This window comes from Strix aluco, chromosome W, assembly GCF_031877795.1.
Source record: "Strix aluco isolate bStrAlu1 chromosome W, bStrAlu1.hap1, whole genome shotgun sequence".
NCBI lineage: Eukaryota > Metazoa > Chordata > Aves > Strigiformes > Strigidae > Strix > Strix aluco.
Window position 1 is genome coordinate 26,708,782 of NC_133970.1, and position 20,975 is coordinate 26,729,756.

At 42.5% G+C, this 20,975-nt stretch overlaps 1 pseudogene; it reads right to left on the bottom strand.

The window, feature by feature from the left end:
- Nucleotides 1-2,258: 2,258 nt before the first annotated feature.
- Nucleotides 2,259-20,975, bottom strand: part of LOC141917716 (small conductance calcium-activated potassium channel protein 2-like) — a 159,213-nt pseudogene continuing 140,496 nt past the window's right edge.

Genomic DNA, 20,975 nt, shown 5'->3' on the forward strand with positions numbered 1-20,975 from the left:
GTGAAAAGGAGAAGTTCAGGAGCAAGTGAAAGATGAATTTTCCAATCAGTGAGACTAAATTGAAGTATGCATGAGGCTTTTCAATTTGTAATAGAGTAAATATGCCATGTGCTTCTTGTGAGACATACCTTGTTATTTGTAAACAATCACTCAAAGAAAAATCTATATTCAGTTACAGAAGCAGTTTTGGAGATCTGCCATAATGTTACTTTCCCCTTTTGGTGACCTAATATACTGACCACTGTGAAGAAGCTTATATTTTGGAAATAAAAATTCAGTAAAGGAATTCGTGGTACAAGATTCAAACAAGGAAAGATGAATTTTGTATCAGGAAAAAGAAAATTAAACCCATAGTACTTTGTGCTTTCCTCAATATAAGTTTATATCCCTCTTTTCTTGGACTGGAATGTAGAAGTACTTTTCGAAACCAGTACACATGTAGAAGTACTTTTCAAAACCAGGTATTAGAAGGAAAGAATTATCACAAATATACAGATAAAATATCTGCAGTGAACTTGGGAGTAGATTAAGAAATTGAACCGGAATATTCAATGGTGTTATCATCTGTTGTTTGCTTAAAAAAAAAAAAAAGGAATACAAAAGGATTTGGTAGTCTATTATAAAATCCTGTCAATGTGAATAATCCCATTGCATCTAACACCCCTGATTGCATAAAGCTATAGAAAAAAAATTATTACGTTCAGGCTCCTGAGTCCTATTGTGTAAAAGAGAACTGAGAGGTGAAAGATGACAGTTGCTCTTTCACAGCAGGATAAACCAGCTCAATACTTGTAGTCAGATCTTAACTCAGAGTTAATTGTCACAGATTGGCAAGAATTTTCAATATGGAACTACAGTTCTTTAAAAAAAGTTAGACAATCTAGAGGAGGAAACATTTTTTAAAAAACACCTTAAAAATATAAAAAAGATTATGTTATTGTAAGCAAGCAAGAAAAGAGCTAGTTCATTCTGGCAAGACAAAAAGAAACACGTATTTGACATTCAGTAACAGGAAAAATATTTGAAATTATACATGAAAAATGGGAGAATGGAAAAATTAAAATCTTCAAGAAAAAAATTCTGATACTTAACCATTAAATCCCAATATTATTAATCAATGCATCTAATCCTGCCAATAGTGTAAATGAGGTGGCCTCATGACCTTTCAAAAATCTCATCTAGCTGAGGACTGAGCTAGCACAACAGTAGTACTATAGCCATCTTTTCCTTTGGTAACTCAAAAGAGATGAACTTCACAAAAACAAAAGCAGAACTATAAATACTGTGCATAGGGCTTATTATTTCCAGTCACAAAATACCACAATCTATAAAGAAAATACTCCCAAGGCATGCAACCATGCTGCTCATCTAGGAGGGAAAAATACTGTAAAGTCATTATCTTTCCCAAGGACAGAAAAGGTATTGGAGGAACTCTTGAGCTTTTTATAACCAAGCAATGCCTATGGATATAACTTATGTTCATCAGTTATATACTTTATACCAAAAAGGCAAAGCCTTTATTATAAATAGGCCTAAAGTGCATGTTGATTTTCAGATTATGAAAGGTAATGTATTTGGTTTGTGGAATTTTGGGTATTTGGGAGAACAGCTCTTCTGTCTTGCCTAGCATGTCTTTCTGCATTACTGTCTTTCTGATTTCTAGGGTAAATTATATTTTTAATTGATCACTTCAGAAACTGAAGCTGTCAGTGACTTTTTAAAATGACTATACGTACACAGCACAGTGTTAGATGAACATTGATTTTTTATTTTTGTTCTGATTTTTATTTTTCCCCCCTCCAGTGCAAAGTTTAGAGAATGAGTTTTCATACTGAAAGGATAATTACACTTGAATTTTGTTTCTTAAAGTTTCAGAATTAAGTCTTTTGATCATGAGCTTTTTTTTAACTGTTAAAGTCCAAGTAACCAAGCAAATATGTGCAGAAATTCTCCTTTTTATTATTATTATTATATACTGTAGTAATAAAGTTTGTTTGAAGTGCATGAATAAAAAGTTAGTGAAATTACAGGAGGAACAATCAAATATATCAATAAGTGCATTCACTGTGCATCTGAGAAGGGGGGACAGACAGTTTTCACTCATTTTGGCCTTAAATGTTGTGTCCAGGTTTCCAGGATTCCGACATCAGAACCCAGATAACACTGATTAGAACCATAGGGCTTTACAATAAAAGCTAAAATATTGACCATATGATGGCAAAAAGTCTTTTTTTTTTGTTTTGTTTACTTATTCTCTTCTAGCTACTCTCTGATGAAGTTGGTGGTGCTGTGGAGGAGGATCTCCTTCTTGACAAAGACCATGATTGCTCAGCACTGTAGGCAGCATGTTTATAATTTTGTATCTACCTGAGCCTTGAGGAGATCCCTCTGTTGTTGGCTGATTGTCTGGCTAATCAGTCCAGGGAGAGCTTGAATGCTACCAATTAAAGTTTCCAGTTTAGTTTCCAGAGTAACAATTCTCTTCTCAAAATCTTCACTTCTTTCATTTAAGTCAGAAATCATGTCATACATGATGTCTTGAGTCTGAAAGTAGAAGGATGTAAAAAAGGTTTAGAGAGATCTTACAGATATTGTAACATGCAGTGCAACTCTATGAGGGTTCTTAAATGCTTTTGCATTTCACAAAAAGAAGATGAGTATTCTAACAAGATCTAGTCTTGTGAAATAATTTTACTTGCAGATGCATGACAGACTCCCTACTGGTGCTAAATTTATTGAGCAGAAATGTAACATTGATAATTTGAGTAGCATTTTAAATGTCAAGCTCTTATTATATTCAACAAAACACCAGACCTTTTTAGAAGTTTAGATGCTTAGAAATGCACCATCATAAGATTTGTGAACAGAATTAGTTGTGTAAGTCACAAGGAGACCAAAGGTTCCAAAGCACAGTGATGCGCCCTCCACTTTTCTCTATTTCCTCTGATTTTTAAACACCTTCATACTTTTAAAAAGAAAACAATTTGCTTGTTTTCTCCTTAAACTGTGCTTGAACCTGTTGTAATAAGTGTAGTTGGGTAGATTGTTTTTGCAATGTAGAGCAAGGAGTAAAAACTCAAGTGTACATTCCTTTACTTCTACCTTCCCCTATGTATCTGTCCTCTACAAAATGTTGTTTGGTATCAGAAAGTCTATGGGGTAAACTTTAAAATGTCATAATGCTTAGTACAAATGGAATATAAAGTATGTTAATTCATAAAGTCTGTCACTTTCTATTTGACTTCCATTTGTTTCTTTTGCAATTCATGCAGGGAAATTACTAAAATTAGTGACTGAATTTCTCCCTCTTGCAGATTGAGACTTCAGATTAGACATAACTTAATTTTAAAATAACTGGTCATAATTTAGTAGATAAACTGTCTGAAGTTTATAATCCATTATAAATGAATGAAAAATTGAATGACTACCTGAAGTGCAAAGCACAGAAGTATCAGACAAGTGTCTATAACGAATTTTCTCTGCCCTGTTTCAATATGCTAGCATAATTGTTGAAAGAAAACTAATCTACATTAAATAATATCTGAAAAGACCTTTTCAGTTGCCAAAAGCAGAGTGAAATGTATTTTCAGTAACTGAAGTTGTCAGGTAGTTCTCTACTGCAAAAGAAGAACAAACACTGGAGTTTTATGTTTGCCTTGATGTTGCACTTTAAAATGATCTGGGTTTTGAGGTGCCTGAAGACATTTGTGTGAGAAACCCTTGGGAAAAGTGTATAAATACTTCTAATGAAGCTTCAAATGAAATTCATATAAAATAACTGTTATATATTGAAGTCTAATGTGAAACATGGAATACTCTCAGCTCAGCACTGTAAGTCTCGATATTGTTTTATGTTTTTTTAAAAAGCAACACTTAAAACCAGGCAAGTAGCATGTGTTAGGTTATGTGATAAAGTATCATCTGCACATCGACAAACGAGCATAGACATACAATGGCAGGTGGAGGAGCTGAATAATACCCTACCATGGCTACTCCCAGGGCAATAAAAGGAGCCAGCAGCCCATAATCGACCCATCTCCACAAGCCCAGAGGAGCACAGGGGCAGAATTGAATCGAATTGAATCAAATAAAATAGAACAGACTAGACTATTTCCGTTGGAAGAGACCTACAACAATCATCTACTCCAACTGCCTGACCAATTCAGGGCTGACCAAAGGGTAAAGCATATTATTTAGGGCATTGTCCAAAGGCCTCTTAAACACTGACAGGCTTGGATCATTGACCACCTCTCTAGGAAGCATATTCCAGCATTTGACAACCCTCTCAGTAAAGAAATGTTTTTTAATATCAAGTCTGAACCTCCCCTGATGCAGCTTTGAACCATTCCCATGCATCCTGTCACTGGATATCAGGGAGCAGAGATCAGCACCTTCCTCTCCAATTCCCTTCTTCAGGAAGCTGTAGAGAGCAATGAGGTCACCCCTCAGCCTCCTTCTCTCCAAACTAGACAAACCCAGTGTCCTCAGCTGCTCCTCATAGGACATTCCTTCCAGCCCTTTCACCAGCTTTGTTGCCCTCCTCTGGATGCATTCAAGGACCCGAACATCCTTCTTCAATTGTGGGGCCCAGAACTGCACACAGTACTCAAGGTGAGGCCGCACCAACGCTGAATACAGTGGGATAATCACCTCTTTTGACTGGCTGATTATATTGTGCTTGATGCACCCCAGGATGTGGTTTGCCCTCTTGGCTGCCAGGGCCCAATGCTGACTCATACTGAGCCTGCTGTCAACCAGCACCCCCAGATCCCTTTCTGCAGGGCTGGTCTCAATCCACTCCTCACCCAATCTATACTTGTGCCCAGCATTACTCCATCCCAGGTGCAGAATCCAGCATTTCAACTCGTTAAATTTCATGCCATTGATGATTGCCCAATGCTCCAATCTATCCAGGTCTCTCTGCAAGGGCTCTTGAGCCTCAAGAGAGTCAACAGCACCTCCCAGTTTGGTATCATTAGCAAACATGCTAATGGTGCATTCAACTCCTGCATCCATTGATAAATTGATCATTGATAAAAATATTAAACAGAACTGGCCCTAGAATTGAGCCCTGAGGAACACCCCTGGTGACTGGTCGCCAACCAGATGTAGCCCCATTCACTACAACCCTTTGATCCCTGCCGTTCAGACAGTTCTTCACCCAGCGCACTGTGTACCTGCTCATCTCACAGTTGGACAACTTGTCCAGAAGGATGCTGTGAGGGACAGTATCAAAAGCCTTACTAAAATGTAGAAAATCTACATCCACCACCTTCCCTTCATCCACTAGGCAGGTGACCTTATCGTAGAAGGAGATCAAACTGGTTAAACAGGACTTTCCCCATGTGAACCCATGTTAACTGTGCCTGATGATTGCATCATTCTTCAAATGCATTTCATCAGTACCCAGTATGATCTTCTCCATAATTTTTCCAGGAACTGAGGTTAGACTAACAGGTCTGTAGTTTCCTGGGTCTTCCCTCACACCCTTCTTGTAAATTAGAATAACACTGTCTAACTTCCAGTCAGCAGGGACCTCCCCGGAGTTACAAGACTTTGGTAGATGATCGAGAGGTAATGGCCTCAAGTTGCGCCAGGGAAGGTTTAGACTAGATATTAGGAAGCATTTCTTTACAGAACGGGTTGTTAGGCGTTGGAATGGGCTGCTCAAGGAGGTGGTGGAGTGCCCATCCCTGGAGGTGTTTAAGAGTAGGGTTGACTTAGCACTGAGGGATATGGTGTAGTTGGGAACTGTTAATGTTGGGTTGATGGTTGGACTGGATGATCTTCAAGGTCTTTTCCAACCTAGACAATTCTGTGATTCTGTGATTCTGAGAGGGGTCCTGCCATAACATCCTCTAGCTCCTTCAGTACTCTGGGATGAATCCCATCAGGCCCCATGGACTTATGAACATTCAGCTGATAAAGCTGGTCCCTTACAATTTCAGTGTCCAAAAATAGAAAGTCACAGGCATTGGTATCTTGGGTTTTTCTGTTTCTTCCAAAGTCTCTCCCCATTACTGGGAGGATCGAGGAAAACGCTACCTGTGCTCCTGAATTTTTTAGCATTCTTCCAGGGCCCTGAAATGTCTTTTGATCGCCCTTGCGCTTTTTGTTGCAACATCATTAGTACCCACATGAAAGAGCTGGAGTGGGTAATAATCGAAAGGCTGCATGAAGTTCTTCAGTTGTCTGGTGACATCCCTGATTCGGGCCCCAGGGAGGCAGCAAACATCCCTGAAAAGGGGGTCCAGTCTGAAAATTGGTGCTTCTGGTCCACTCAGGAGGGAGTGACCGATGACGACAACTTGCCATTGTTTCTTTTCGGCGCTGGTCTTAATGCAGGTCTTGTTGCGAGGGGTTGGTTGATCTGACCATGGCAAGAGTGCTTACATAGGTTCCTCCTCTTCTATCTCATTATGCTCTTTGTCTACCATACCCAGGACCTCATATCTGTTCTGTAAAGGTAGCTGAGAGGGTAAGAAAGGGTTCCTCTTACAGCTCTGTGCAGTAACCTGCTTCCACCTCCACCCCCTGCCGCCATCCCTTGTAACACTGCCTTCCTCCTGGTACAGAACAGATTCTGGACCTACCTCTTTAGTGGCCATGCTGAGCTGACTTCTGTGTACCAGAGATGGCAGAGCACAGCTTCATTGGTCAATCTCCTTCTCAGACTCCTCAGTCTGCCCACCTCCTCCTGAAGCTGGGCCACCAGATAGAGCACTTTATCTACCTGGTCACACCTCCCACAAGTGTGCTTGCTATCATCCTCCATCTCCAGAACTATCTTTGCATACTCCCCACAGTCTGAAGCCTGTGTGGTTGCATGCTTTGACAGGAGCTCTGTCTGTGTGGCTGCATTGGTTGCACTTCTACCAGGTGTTAGAAGCTCAGGAGAAGCAGAGGACATGGCTTTTTTGCCAGGTGGTCACCATGCTGCTACGTGCCTGCCTGCTGGGTAATATATATGCATGTCCATTGCAATCATCTGGGCTGATTGCAATGGCAGGCAGGAACCCAAATTAAGGACTCAGAGGAAGGAACCCCCTGTCCGGGCCCCACCCAGAGTTGTCCGAGGAGACCCTCAGCCCCAGTGTTCATATGTGAAAGCCATCAAGATGAGTCAATGCTGAAACATGTTTTGGACTGAGGGGTGTTGCTGCCTTGGGGTATGGGACACATTATAGGATGCAGGGGAAGAGTATTTTGGGATATTTAGGGAAGGAAACAGAGGCCGGGGAGGGATCTAGGTGATTTGGGGAGGAACAAGTGTGGGAAAATGGAGGGGTAATGGGATAAAAAGGGTTGGTTGTATGCAAATAGTTTGCTGGTTGGTATGCTTGTCTGGCTATTCCCTGCACCTGATCAACGCAGTTTGTCCTATCTTATTAAATTCCTTTCTAACTATTTTCCTGGGTGAGGGACTCTCTGTTTGGTGTGCATGCATGTGTATGGGAGTGTGAGTGCCAGCAACTGGAGTCAGACCATGTCTTGGAGGGCATCTTTGTGTGTGTGTGTTGTCAGCAACTGGAGAGACCAGAGAGGAGTGGGACCAGGAGCCAGAGGTCCATGTGTCTGTGATTCCAGTAAATGGAATAACTGTGGTGTGTGACTGAGTGAGTGAGTATTAGCAAATATCAAGCCTGAAGAGCCTGTGCGTAGGTGAAGTGGCCTGAGAGTCAGGTGGGGGTGGGGGGTGGGTGTCTAAAGGTAAGACCAGGGGAGGAGCTACTATTAGAAGGACCAAGGGAGTTCCAGCCAGATGCTGGGGGGATGGGTGTGTGTGTGTGTGTTGTGTGTATCTGTGGATGAAACCTGCTGGGGAGGCTGTGTGTGTCTCTAAGGGCAAGACCATGAGGGGGGTTGACTACCAGGGAATCAGGGGACCCCCAGCCAGGTCTGTGGGTACGTGCGGGCATATGTGCGCAAGACGGTCTGTACCAACAACTGGAGTAGGACTGTGGCCTCAGGGGCTCATATATCCAGGTGGCAGCAACTGGGGACAATGGGTTCCAGGGTGAGCTACTGGGCAGACTGAGTGTCTGAGCCCAGCTGCTGGAAGGATCGTGTATTGGGTGTAAGTGGCAAGGTTTTGGTAGAGGGGGAGGGCTACAGGGGTGGCCTCTGTGAGAAGAGATAAGGGGCTGCGCTGTGCTGGACACAGCTGGTTCCAGCCAGCTCTGCAACAGACCTGCTGCTGGCCAAAGCTGAGCCACTCAGTGAAGCTGGTGGTGCCTCTGTGAAAGCATATTTAAGAAAGGGCAAGAATGCTGGACAGGCAGTGAGGAGTGAAGAAAAAAACAACCCTGCAAACACCAGGGTCATAGAAAAAGTAGGGGGAGGAAGTACTCCAGGCGCTAGAGCAGATGTTCCCTTGCAGCCCATGGAAGAGGCCACGCCAGAGCAGATATTCACGTTGCAGTCCATGGAGGACCCCACACTGGAACAAATGGTTATTTCCTGAAGGAACTGTGGCCCATGGAGAATCCACGCTGGAGCAGATTTTTTCTTGAAGGACTGCAGCCCATGGAAAGGACCCATGCTGGAGCAAGGGAAAAGTGTAAGGAGGAAGGAGCAGCAGAGAGGAACTGTTATGAACTGACACTAACCCCATTACCCCTGCGCTGCTTGGGGGGCAGAGAGGGGAGGTAGAGGAGTCAGGAATGAAGGAGAGAAGTTGAGCCTGGGAAAAAGGTGGGGCAAGGAGAAAGTGGTTTACTCTTTGTCTTTGTTTCACAACATCCAACTCTATTTTTAATTGGAAATAAATTAAATTAATCTTCCTCCAGTTGAGTCAGTTTTCATTTGCATCACTTCTCCTTCTTGGGTTTTATTTTTCTCTCTCTTTGTTATTTTTTTTCTTTTCCTTACAATTTTTCATTATTATAATTATTTTTTTATTTTATTATTATTATTATTTAATTAACAAACTGTTTTTATCTCATGACCAACTGACTCTGAACCATGCAAGACCACCAGGAGGAAGTGGTGAGTGATAGTAATGGGTGACTCCCTGATGTAGGAGATGGAGGCACTGATCTGCCGATCTGACCTATTGTTTAGAGAAGTTTGTTGCTTGTTGGGGGCCTGGATCCAGGCTGTTGTGGAGAGAATGCTGAAGCTTGTCCAACCCTCTGACTATTACTCCCTGCTCTTCTTCTGTGTGGGCACCAATGACAGTGCCAGGGGCAACCAGGAGAGTATCAAAAGTGACTACTGAGCTTTGGGGGCGATAGTCAGGGGCATGGAGTCCCAGGTGGTATTCTCCTCAATCCCGTCGGTGAGGGGAAAGGGTGTAAGGAGGAGGGCACTGATACAGCATGTCAACAATTGGTTGTGGAGCTTGTGTAAGCAACAGGCTTTTGGTTTCTATGACCATGGGACCCTGTTTGAGGATGAACATGTGCTTGGGAGATATGGGCTCCACCACACCAAGTGGGGAAAAGAGATGTGGTGGGATAGCTCCCATGACTGGAGTGCTGCAATGGAACGATACTATATTTTTAGGAAAGATGGGCCAGGAAGACAAGGAGGAGGAGTTGCCCTTTATGTGAGAGAGCAGCTGGAATGCATGGAGCTCTACCTGGGGATGGATGAGGAGACAGCTCAGAGATTATGGGTAAGGATGAAAGACAAGACAGGTAAGGGTGGCATTGTAGTGGTTGCCTTATATAGGCTGCCTGATCAGGAAGAGCAAGGAAGACTTACCCTTGGTGGAAGAGGATCAGGTCAGGGAATACTTAAGCATACTTAAGTCCATGGGCCCTGATGAGATGCACCCTCAGGTACTCAAGGAGTTGGCTGATGTCATTGCAAGGCCACTGTCAATAATCTTTGAACAATGACAGCAATTGGAAGAAGTGCCCGAGGACTGGAGGAAAGCAAATGTCACTCCTGTCTTCAAGAAGGGCAAGAAGGAGGACTAGGGAACTACAAGCCGGTCAGCATCACCTCCATCCCTGGGAAGGTGATGGAGCAGCTAATCCTGGAAACCATCTCTAGGCACATGAAGGACATCAGAAGTTGTCAGCAAGGATTCACCAAGGGGAAGTCAGCCATGCTTGACCAACTTGATAACCTTCTATGATGAAGTGACTGGCCTGGTAGATGAGGGGAGTGGATATTGTCTACCTTGACTCCAGTAAAGCCTTTGTCACTGTCTTCCAAAGATCCTCATAGAGAAGCTGTTGAGGTTTGGGCTGGATGTGCAGACAACTGGCTGAACAGCTGCGCCCAGAGAGTGGTGATCAGTGGCACGAAGTCTAGTCAGAGGCCAGTAACTAGCAGTGTACCCCAGGGGTCAATACTGGGTCCAGTCCTGTTCAACAACTTCATTAATTATCTGGATGATGGGGCAGCGTGTACCCTCAGCAAGTTCACAGATGATGGTGGCTAATACGCCAGAGGGTCATGTTGCCATCCAGAGGGATCTCGACGGGCTGGAGAAGTGGTCTCACAGGAAACTCATGCAGTTCAACAAGGGGAAGTGCCAAGTCCTGCACCTGGGGAGGAACAACCAGTATATGCTGGGAGCTGCCCAGCTGGAAAGCAGTTCTACACAAAAAGCCCTGGGCTTTCTGGTGGACACCGAGTTGAACATGAGCCAGCAGTGTGCTTTCATGGCAAAGGTGGCTAATGGTATCCTGAGCTGCATCAGACAAAGTATTCCCAGCATGTTGTGGGAGGTGATCCTTTCCCTCTACTCAGCACTGGTGAGGCCGCACCTGGAGTCCTGTGTCCAGTTCTGGGCTCAGGCCTGTGCTATGCTGTGCCATGTTGCACTATGGTGCACATACAGCATGGCCTTCAGGCCTGTGCTATGGTGCACAAATCCTTTAGCCGCATGATAAACTCAGCCAGCTCATTGTAACAGAGGATCCTTCAGGCAGCTCCCAGTTGGTACTGGCGATTATGCCACTTTATCTACAAGCACATGAAGAAGTTCTTATGTGAACATCTATTGGGGTCACCATTAGCCGGGGTCCTTATTTCTCCGTGCGGGAACAGAAACGACGCAACACCAATGTGATGATCAGGTCGTCCATCTTTTTTTATTCCAATCCTGGTTACATTTATATTCTACTAAGTTCCGTACACGCACTCATCTATCTTCTAATAGGCTACAGGTCATCTACACGCGCTGTTCACGCGCCTCTACAAGCATTTGCATTGGTTAATTGCAATTAGCACGTAAAGCCCAAAACTTGCCAAAACTCCCTTGTCTCATACCCTGTTTTGCTCAGACTTGTGTGCTTTTGCTGACCACAGGTGTTTCTCACTTATCTGCTATCTTGTGTGTTTTTGCCAGCCTTATTTTGCTGGCCTTGTCTTCGTCCTTGCATTCTTCTGTCTGCACTAACTTTCTCCCAGCGCGGCCCAGACTCCTACAAACATCCTTTTTCTTTGACAGTAGAAATTATAAATAGAGTTGTTTCCTTGTAAGAAAAAGCTATAATGGCTTGAAAGACCAAAAGGGGATAATGTTGGCTATGGACAGGGTCTGCATGTCATGCTGCATGTAGGTTGGAGTCCTGTTCAGTGCTACACCACTCAGGGTTCCCAGCATCTAAAGGGATCCTATTCTCTCCTTACAGTGTTAGATAAATACCATTTTAAATAATACCTTACAGAGTCTAAGTGCCTTTCTTACAGGGATCATAACGGACCAGAACCTCCCAGTGCAAAACAGGGCCACTAAGATGATGAAGGGACTGGAGCATCTCTCCTATGAGGAAAGGCTGAGAGATCTGGGACTGTGTAGTCTAGAGAAGAGAAGGCTCAGGGGGATTTCTCATCACTATCAGTCTTGATATTTTATGACCTCAGGCTCTTCCATCCCATCAATATGGAGGCAATAGATCTTGGCTCTAAGAAGTCCATGATGCCACCATACGTTCCCCACTACTACAACAGTAAAAAAACCACACCTTTGCATCATCTCTTGACTTAGTAAAACCTCCATGAAAACATGTACAAATCTGGTATATGGGTTTCTTTCAAGGCCCCCCCCCCCCCCCCCAGCCTTTTTTAGAATATTATTTGCTACAAAACCTATCAAAACCAGTGATGATACTTAGATTTCTGGTGTGCCAAGATCACTTGTTATGATAGTATCATACTAATAACGCCTCACTGTTCCCCACTCTCTTTCCTATATGGGGTCTGTAAGCTGTTTGGGAACTAAGACTATATTTTTCTCTTCTGTTTTTATACAATACCTGTATCAATGGAATCAGGTGTTAAGATTCTTGAAGTGCTACAGTAATATAAATAACAATAAATGAAGATGGTAGTTCTGTATCATCAACTGCACTGTATGCATCATAATACTAGACCTGACTTCATCTTTTTTTATCCTTCAGATCCCACTGTGCTCTGCTGAGATATATAACAATATCCATATTATATACTAAACTGAGACACCTGTAGCAATCTAATCATGGTCCCCTGTTCATCTCTTTACTGATGCAGCCCACCCTGAGCTTTCTGCTGTTATCACCAGGACCTCCAGTCCTGAGATAATTAATTTAAAGCTATCACAGATAATTTAACATTATGGTAGACTGCAGCAGACATAGCTACGGCAGCTGTTCTAGAGGGAAAAAGCCATTGTTGCCCTGAGTGACTAAAATTACAAAAATCATATCTGATGAGGATGAGGCTATGGAGTTTGGATCCAGATCATGCCTTCCCAGTTCACAAGTGCTCGGACTGAGGATTCATACTGATGCAATATACAGTGATTGCAAAACTGCAAGGTTGTGCGGGTTTTGGCTGGGATAGAGTTAATTTTCTTCATAGTAGCTTGTATGGGGCTTTGTTTTGGATTTGGCCTGGTTGACAGAGTCCCTTGGTAGGCAGTCCTGAAGGGCGAAGGAGTCCAGGAAGGCTGGACATCCTTCAAGAAGGAAATCTTAAAGGCATGGGAGCAGGCTGTCCCCATGTGCCGAAAGACGAGCCAGCAGGGAAGAAGACTGGCCTGGCTGAACAGAGAGCTTTGGCTGGAACTCAGGAAAAAAATGAGACTTTATGACCTTTGGAAGGAGTGGCAGGCAACTCAGGAAGACTACAAAGATGTCATGAGGTTATGCAGGGAGAAAATTAGAAGGACCAAAGCCCAATTTGAACTTAATCTGGCTACTGCCGTAAAAGACAATTAAAAATATTTCTATAAATACATTAACAACAAAAGGAGGGCTAAGGAGAATCTCTGTCCTTTATTGGATGCAAAGGAAAAGCATAGTGACAACGGATGAGGAAAAGGATGAGGTACTTAATGCTTTCTTTGCCTCAGTCTTTAATAGTAAGACCAATTGTTCTCAGGTTACCCAGCCCCCTGACCTGGAAGACAGGGACGGGGAGCAGAATGAAGTCCCCTGTAATGTAAGGGGAAATGTTTAGCAACCTGCTACACTACTTCTTAGACACACATGAGTCTATGGGGCCAGATGGGATCCACCCAAAGCTGCTGAGGGAGCTGGTGGAAGTGCTCACCACGCCACTTTCCATCATTTATCAGCAGTCCTGGCTAACCGGGGAGGTCCCAGTTGACTGGAGATTAGCAAATGTGACGCCCATCTACAAGAAGGGTTGGAAGGAGGATCCGGGGAACTACAGGCCTGTCAGTCTGACCTTGGTGCTGGGGAAGGCTATGGAGCAGATCATCTTGAGTGCCATCACGTGGCACGTACAGGACAACCAGGTGATCAGGCCCAGTCAGCATGCATTTATGAAAGGCAGGTCCTGCTTGACTAACCCCTTCTATGACAAGGTGACCCGCTTAGTAGATGAGGGAAAGTCTGTGGATGTTGTTTACCTGGACTTTAGTAAAGCCTTTGACACCATTTCCCGCAGCATTCTCTTGGAGAAACTGGTTGCTCATGGCTTAGATGGACACACTGTTCTCTGGGTAAAAAACTGGCTGGATGGCCGGGCCCAGAGAGTTGTGGTGAATGGAGTTAAATCCAGTTGGCAGCTGGTCACAAGTGGTGTCCCCCAGGGCTCAGTACTGGGGCCAGTTTTGTTTAATATCTTTATCAATGATCTGGATGAAGGGATCGAGTGCACCCTCAGTAAGTTTGCAGATGACACCAAGTTGGGCGGGATGTTGATCTGCTTGAGGGTAGAAAGGCTCTACAGAGGGATCTGGACAGGCTGGATTGATGGGCCACGGCCAATTGTATGAGATTCAACAAGGCTCAGTGCCGGGTCCTGCACTTGGGTCACAACAACCCCATGCAACGCTACAGGCTTGGGGAAGAGTGGCTGGAAAGCTGCCTGGTGGAAAAGGACCTGGGGGTGTTGGTCAACAGCCGGCTGAATATGAGCCAGCAGTGTGCCCAGGTGGCCAAAAAGGCCAATAGCATCCTGGCTTGTATCAGAAATAGTGTGGCCAGAAGGACTAGGGAGGTGATCATCCCCCTGTACTCGGCACTGGTGAGGCTGCACCTCAAATACTGTGTTCAGTTTTGGGCCCTTCACTACAAGAAAATCATTGAGGTGCTGGATGGCCTCCAAAGAAGGGCAATGAAGCTGGTGAAGGGTCTAGAGCACAAGTCCTGTGAGAAGCAGCTGAGGGAACTGGGATTGTTTAGCCTGGAGAAAAGGAGGCTGAGGACACTTTATCACTCTCTACAACTACCTGAAAGGAGGTTGTAGTAAGGTGGATGTCGGTCTCTTCTCCCAATTAGCAAGTGATAGGATGAGAGGAAATGGCCTCAAGTTTTGCCAGGTGAGGTTTAGGTTGGATATTAGGAAAAATTTCTTCACTGAAAAGTTTGTCAATTATTGGAACAGTCTGCCCAGGGAAGTGGTTGAGTCACCATCCCTGAAGGTATTTAAAAGCCATGTAGATGTAGTGCTTAGGGACTTGGTTTAGTGGTAGACTTGGCAGTGTTAGGTTTATGGTTGGACTTGATGACCTTAAAGGTCTTTTCCAACCTAAACGATTCTATGATTCTAATGTATATGAATACCTGAAGGGAGGGTGCAAAGAGGATGGAGACAGGCTCTTTTCAGTGGTGCCCAGTGACAGGACAAGAGGCAATGGGCACAAGGTGAAACACAAGAGGTTCCGTCTGAACATAAGGAAACTCTCTTTTACTGTGAGAGTGACCAAGCGCTGGAACAGGTTGCCCAGGGAATTTGTGGTCTCCATCCTTGGAGATATTCAAAAGCCATCTGTACGTGGTCCTGGAGAACCGGCTCTAGGTGGCCCTGCTTGAGCAGGGAGCTTGGACAAGATGACCTCCAGACGTCCCTTCCAACCTCAACCATTCTGTGATTCTGTGATCCTGCTCAGCCAGAGAGGAAAGCAGCATGAGGCCGTTGGTGCTGTCTGTGTACGTTTGAGTGCTCTGTGTGTATTTGTCTGTGATCTGTGTGGCTGGCTGTAAGGAACTGAAAAAAATAATGTCTCAAACATTCATCGACACAGAAAACCTCAAGGACAAGCTGTGGCCTTTGTGATTAGTCTAAGGAATGTCACCTAAGGAAGTGGGAGTGTATTGAAGGATGCACCCCCCACTCCTTTGCAGTTGTATTGACAAACTCCTTAGATAGGCCTCAAAGGGGGGAAACGTGGACTGAGCGAAACCAAATGTTTCCCATCAAGCACAAGGACCACTAATCACTGGCTCCATTGTGTAAGCCCGATACTTTGTGGCTGTATTGTGTATGCCAGACACCATGCATGCCTTGCAACCAGCTTCGCACCTTCACCATTGAAGAGGTGACAAGAATTGATAAGAGGTGATCATTTCTGCCTCAGGAGCCGGATGATTGCTCACAAGCATGAAATCAGCAAAATTCTGGGTACTGAGGAAAAAACAAAGTATGCTAATCAGCTGATAAAATGAACTTAAAAGGCGATAGAAAACTTTGCTGTGTGTGCACCCACCACCCAAGATTACTGGACCTGAGACAACGCTGGATCCAGGGGTGGTGATCTGTCTTTCTTTGACTTTCCTTTCCTTTCCTTTCCTTTCCTTTCCTTTCCTTTCCTTTCCTTTCCTTTCCTTTCCTTTCCTTTCCTTTCCTTTCCTTTCCTTTCCTTTCCTTTCCTTTCCTTTCCTTTCCTTTCCTTTCCTTTCCTTTCCTTTCCTTTCCTTTCCTTTCCTTTCCTTTCCTTTCCTTTCCTTTCCTTTCCTTTCCTTTCCTTTCCTTTCCTTTCCTTTCCTTTCCTTTCCTTTCCTTTCTTATAGATTTATAAGAGACCACATTGCTTATTAACCTTTTCCAAGTTTAAGTTGTTCTCTACCGCAAGTAAAACATTTTAACTGGTCCTTTGGTGTTGTTTCACCTTAATTTAACCTGAGGGGATCACAGAACCGTTGCGACTCTCTGGGCTTCCAATTCGGGTCGTGACACTGGCCATGTATGTATGTGATGTATGTCTGCTCTGTGTGCATGTGACTGCTGGGAATACATCTTCAGCTTGCTTCGCTAATGGTTGCACCTGGGGGCATGGAGCTTCAGCAGCCTCACCTCTCTTGGACTGCTGGACCTGGCTCAATATTTTTCCACTAACAGTTTGGAATTGAATAGACCTCAAATAACTTTAAAAAGAAAAACAAATCCTTATAATATATCAGCAAAGTGGATAGTTATTATTGATTATAAAAACTTGGAGCAAATACAGACCTAAAGTTATTTGTCTAAAGTCATAAGAGAATGGAAATGGAAAACCACAGCCCCTAAGTTCAGTCTGTGTGAGGGCCTGTGAACTATAGTCCCTCACAGCATAGTCTGTCTCCAGACAAGAAACCTCTTTATTATACAGAACTACACAAACACTGTGTAGTCAAAGTTCATCCTGTGGTGGTGCAATCCTTACCCCCCCCCCCCCCCCCCCCCCCGCCCCTCTTTGTTGGGCTGCTTGGTGCTAGGTGCGATTCCACCCACATCCCCCGAGCTATACACCAGTCTGTGGAGATAAGGACTGACAATGTTAACGAGCCTGGCTCCTGCCCCTCCCGATTGCTTGGAAATGGTTAAAATGGCCCATCAACTCCTAAGGGCCTGGCACACCTGTGCCTGGAATGTGGTCAAATGGGAACAATAACAGAGTCGCACATTAATCAAATTCTTTTGTAACTGCTGGAAGGCACCAGAAGGTATTTGACAAAAGTCAATTATCTTGGACCCTATAAATGGCGACCACCAGGGAGACCCTTTGAGCTCTCCTGGATCGCAGCGGGCCTGTGACCAGCATCTCCCCTGAGCTGGGACGCCTCTCAGGTACCAAACCCTTAAGGTGTCGTCTGCTCCAGACGGAAGGCCAGGGCGAAGTCCCCCGCTTGAGTCTCAATTATCGCCCGTTGAGGAATGCCAAGGCATTGTGAGTATTTACTCTAAACTCGAGAGGGAAATTTTCTTTGAGCTAGCTTCTCTTTACTCTGTGTGTGTGTGTGTGTGTGTGGGTACGTACCCTTGTTTCTGTGTGTGTATGTCTGTTCTGTGTTCATTCTACTGAATCCAAACACCTTTGTTTCTGTATGTTTGTCCATTTTGTTATGTGCATGCATGTGTATATATGTATATATAGGTACCGTTAAGTAAGTTAGTGTGAATCTTGTCATTTTAGAATCTGAATAAGTCGCTTTTCTTTCTTTTAGTATTTCTGAATTATTTTATAATAACAAATTGCTGTTAGTTATTAATAAACCTAGATTTCTTACTAAATATTACCGTGTCAATACTTTCATCCGCGACACATCCTAAGCATTTTCCATGATGACTGCAGTCTGTTTCAGCAGCTCTCAGGATCAGCCCCTCAGTTATGAAATCTTTTCCAAATGTTCAAAAAATAAAAGATACATTCAAACCTTGGTCAGAGCCACAAACAAGATGTTTTACTTAATAAATGTTAACCCAAAACAGATATATGTTTTCATTTTCTAGAATTAACAAACTTGTTAATAATATTTGCATGTATAGTTCATAACATTTTCACTGATGAGCTCTTCACTTGGAAAGGATGAATCTTGATACAAAACAACAATAATTGCCTACTAACCTTTGCCAGGTCCACCAAAGTGTTGGCTTGATCATTCAGTTTCCTTTGTTCCATTTTTACACTTCTTAATCTAAAAAGTGGAATTTTAAGTCAGATTTTTGTGTGTGTGTGTGCACCTATGTGGTTATCTTAGGACTTCTAAAAAGCATGCATAAAACTTACAAGAACAGATAACTGCATGGACAATGCCTCAAGTGCTTTGTATAAAGTCAGAATTGGTCACGTTTCTGGTACAATGAGAAGCATGCGTCTTCAACATCGCAAAAGAAAAAGAGCAAGGAAATGTCATGTCCTTGAGACTACTGTTTGCCATGGGTAAAGTTGCATCCAAAAAGGGACATAACAGTTTATCCAGACTATATGAAAGAAAGCCATAACATTCCTCAAAGCCTCAGTATCATTACAAGTAGATATAGGAAGAAACATAGAACAAATGCTTTTTTATAATTAATGTTGTAGCAATCAAGAATCTTCCCATGCCTACATGACTAGATACAGGTATTAGCCCTGTTCTGTCAGAAATGTATTGGATTAGCAGGTGTTTTAACCTAATGGAAATACAGTGATAAGTGAGTTTCTCATTACTTTAAAGAGAACTTCCATCTGACCAGCAGCTAAATAACCAACATACTTGCCAATACATTTAATTTTCTTACTGCTCTGAACATTTGTGATTTTAAATATGGTTACATTTTAAACTTACATTAGACAATGAACTATTTAAACTAGACTGCTGTAAAAATTATGAAAGAAGAATCAAAGGTATATTTTCTCTTTAATGCTTAGCTAACTGCATTATTATTAATTAGTGATGCACATACTCTGAAAGATATGTAATTGTCCTTTCCTGTGTGTTCCCTGACTCAAATTCCATGTTTTTCAGATTAACTACTAAAGGAGTGGTTTTCAGATGTGATTTTAAAAAATAAGCAATTTATCTCTTAAGTTTAAGTGGGCTTTTTAAATGTTTCCTAAAGTAGAATTACTTGGACTTTCAATTATTTTTCTGGTGAATGTTCTAAGCAAGAAATAGCATTTTTCAAAAGCAACAAATCAATTTATAAAACGTGTGATAGATGCCATGCAGTCTACTAGTAGCTCAACAGGCAATCAAGCTATTCATTTGGTTAACTCTCAAATGAAAATTAGGTTGGCAGCATTTTGTGGCACATAGGTTGCTAACACATACTCTGCCTAGTTGTCATTTATTGTCTTAGCTATATATATCTTTTATAAAGCAAACATGACTGCACAAAAGCATACAAAACTGTTCTTGTAAAGCAAAAAACTAAAAGTCTGTCAATGGCACAAAAGAGCTCCATGCCACTGACAGCCTGTATAGCACATCCACAGCAGTTGCAAAAGGGATATTCTTTTATACTTCAAGGCTCTGTATACCTCAAAGTGCTCCAACCAAACCCTAATGTGAAAAATCATTTTACCTTCTCTGAATTTTGAACATGGGGGATGAAATTCTGACCCTATTTAAATTAATGACAAAACTTTCAAGGCTTTCAGTGGGATCAGGATTATTTCCTTTAACTCCTGGAAGCCAATCAATCTGTTCATCTCAAATAGCTTTATGTTTCCAAGAGGTCTATAAATTATTTTAACCTGGATGCAGATTTGGAGGAAGAGAGTCCTATTCAGGGACATTTATTTTTCCAAACTAAATTGGGGAAAATGGATACAAATTACCACTTAAATTCTGAGAAGCAGATGAAGGTATCAAGTTTTGGGCTTTTTTACTTTTTTGTAAAATAAAAGCCTCTGGGGAGATACTCTAAAATCAGAAGTTTGTATCAGATATTTAGTTACCATACATTTTCCTTTCACATCTAGGCTATCCTCCATGAAGAAGAATGCTGTGAAATATTTTTCTTAATATGTGGAAATAACTCTCTTAAGGTAGAAATCAATTGTTCATATAAAACTGCAATTCCAGCAGCTTGTTACTGGTATGTCATACACTCTTCTTCCACTGGAGACTTCCTTCAGAGCACAATGTAAATGCAGTTTATAGAAATAGTGGTTTCAGAGGCTACAAGCTGGAGGTATTCTAAAGCGAATATGAAGGAATCTCCAAAGTAATGAGTTATATCATTACTTCCCCAGAACAAAATATTTACTCAGAGATAAGCATGTAATGATTTGACTACAGAATGATAATCCTAGTGTTTTAGTGAGCACTCTCTCAAACAATTTGCAGAACATATATTTTCTGCTTTTCTTAAGATTCTTTGAAACATCTATTTGCCAGTTAGTATACCAAATTTTAAAATTTTGAGCAATCCTTTGTTATTGTAGAAAGAAAAAAAAAAGTAACAGCTGACATCAATGTGATAATACCTAATGGTAACCAACCCAAAACCTGGCACAGACTAGAAAACGTATCTCTAGGTAATGGTAAGTCTTTAGCTGCAGCAGCCAGATGAAGATAAAAATGTCAGACTTTTGTTCTTAAATTCATTACAGGGAAATATGAAACATCTTGATTTTATGAACTTCACTTATCACAGCAAAATATCATTTTTCTGAATCGTGTTTCCATGGCAGCAATCAGACCATTGAAGTTCACAAATAAAGACTCTATTTTCTGCATGCAGACAGTGGTAAATTCTGCAAATTTAGGAAGGAACAGCTCATACAACTTACTTCCGAGCTCTATTTTCATTTTGTTGAAATAAAAAGACAAAACAGAAGAAGACAAACTGTAAAATATACTAAAACAACCAAATGAGCACAGTGGGCTCTATTCAGCAGGTGGAGAGTCCTATGGAGTTGCTATTGCTTCCAATCAGTGACTGCCACATTTGGAGTCTAATTCTCTCATGTTCATGATGAGGAAATCCATGGCACCTTCAAATCTTCCATTAACTAACCCCTGCAGATTTTCTTCTTTATAAAATATATAAAATGTCTTTTAATATTATTGTTTAGAGTACTGATTTCACCTTCA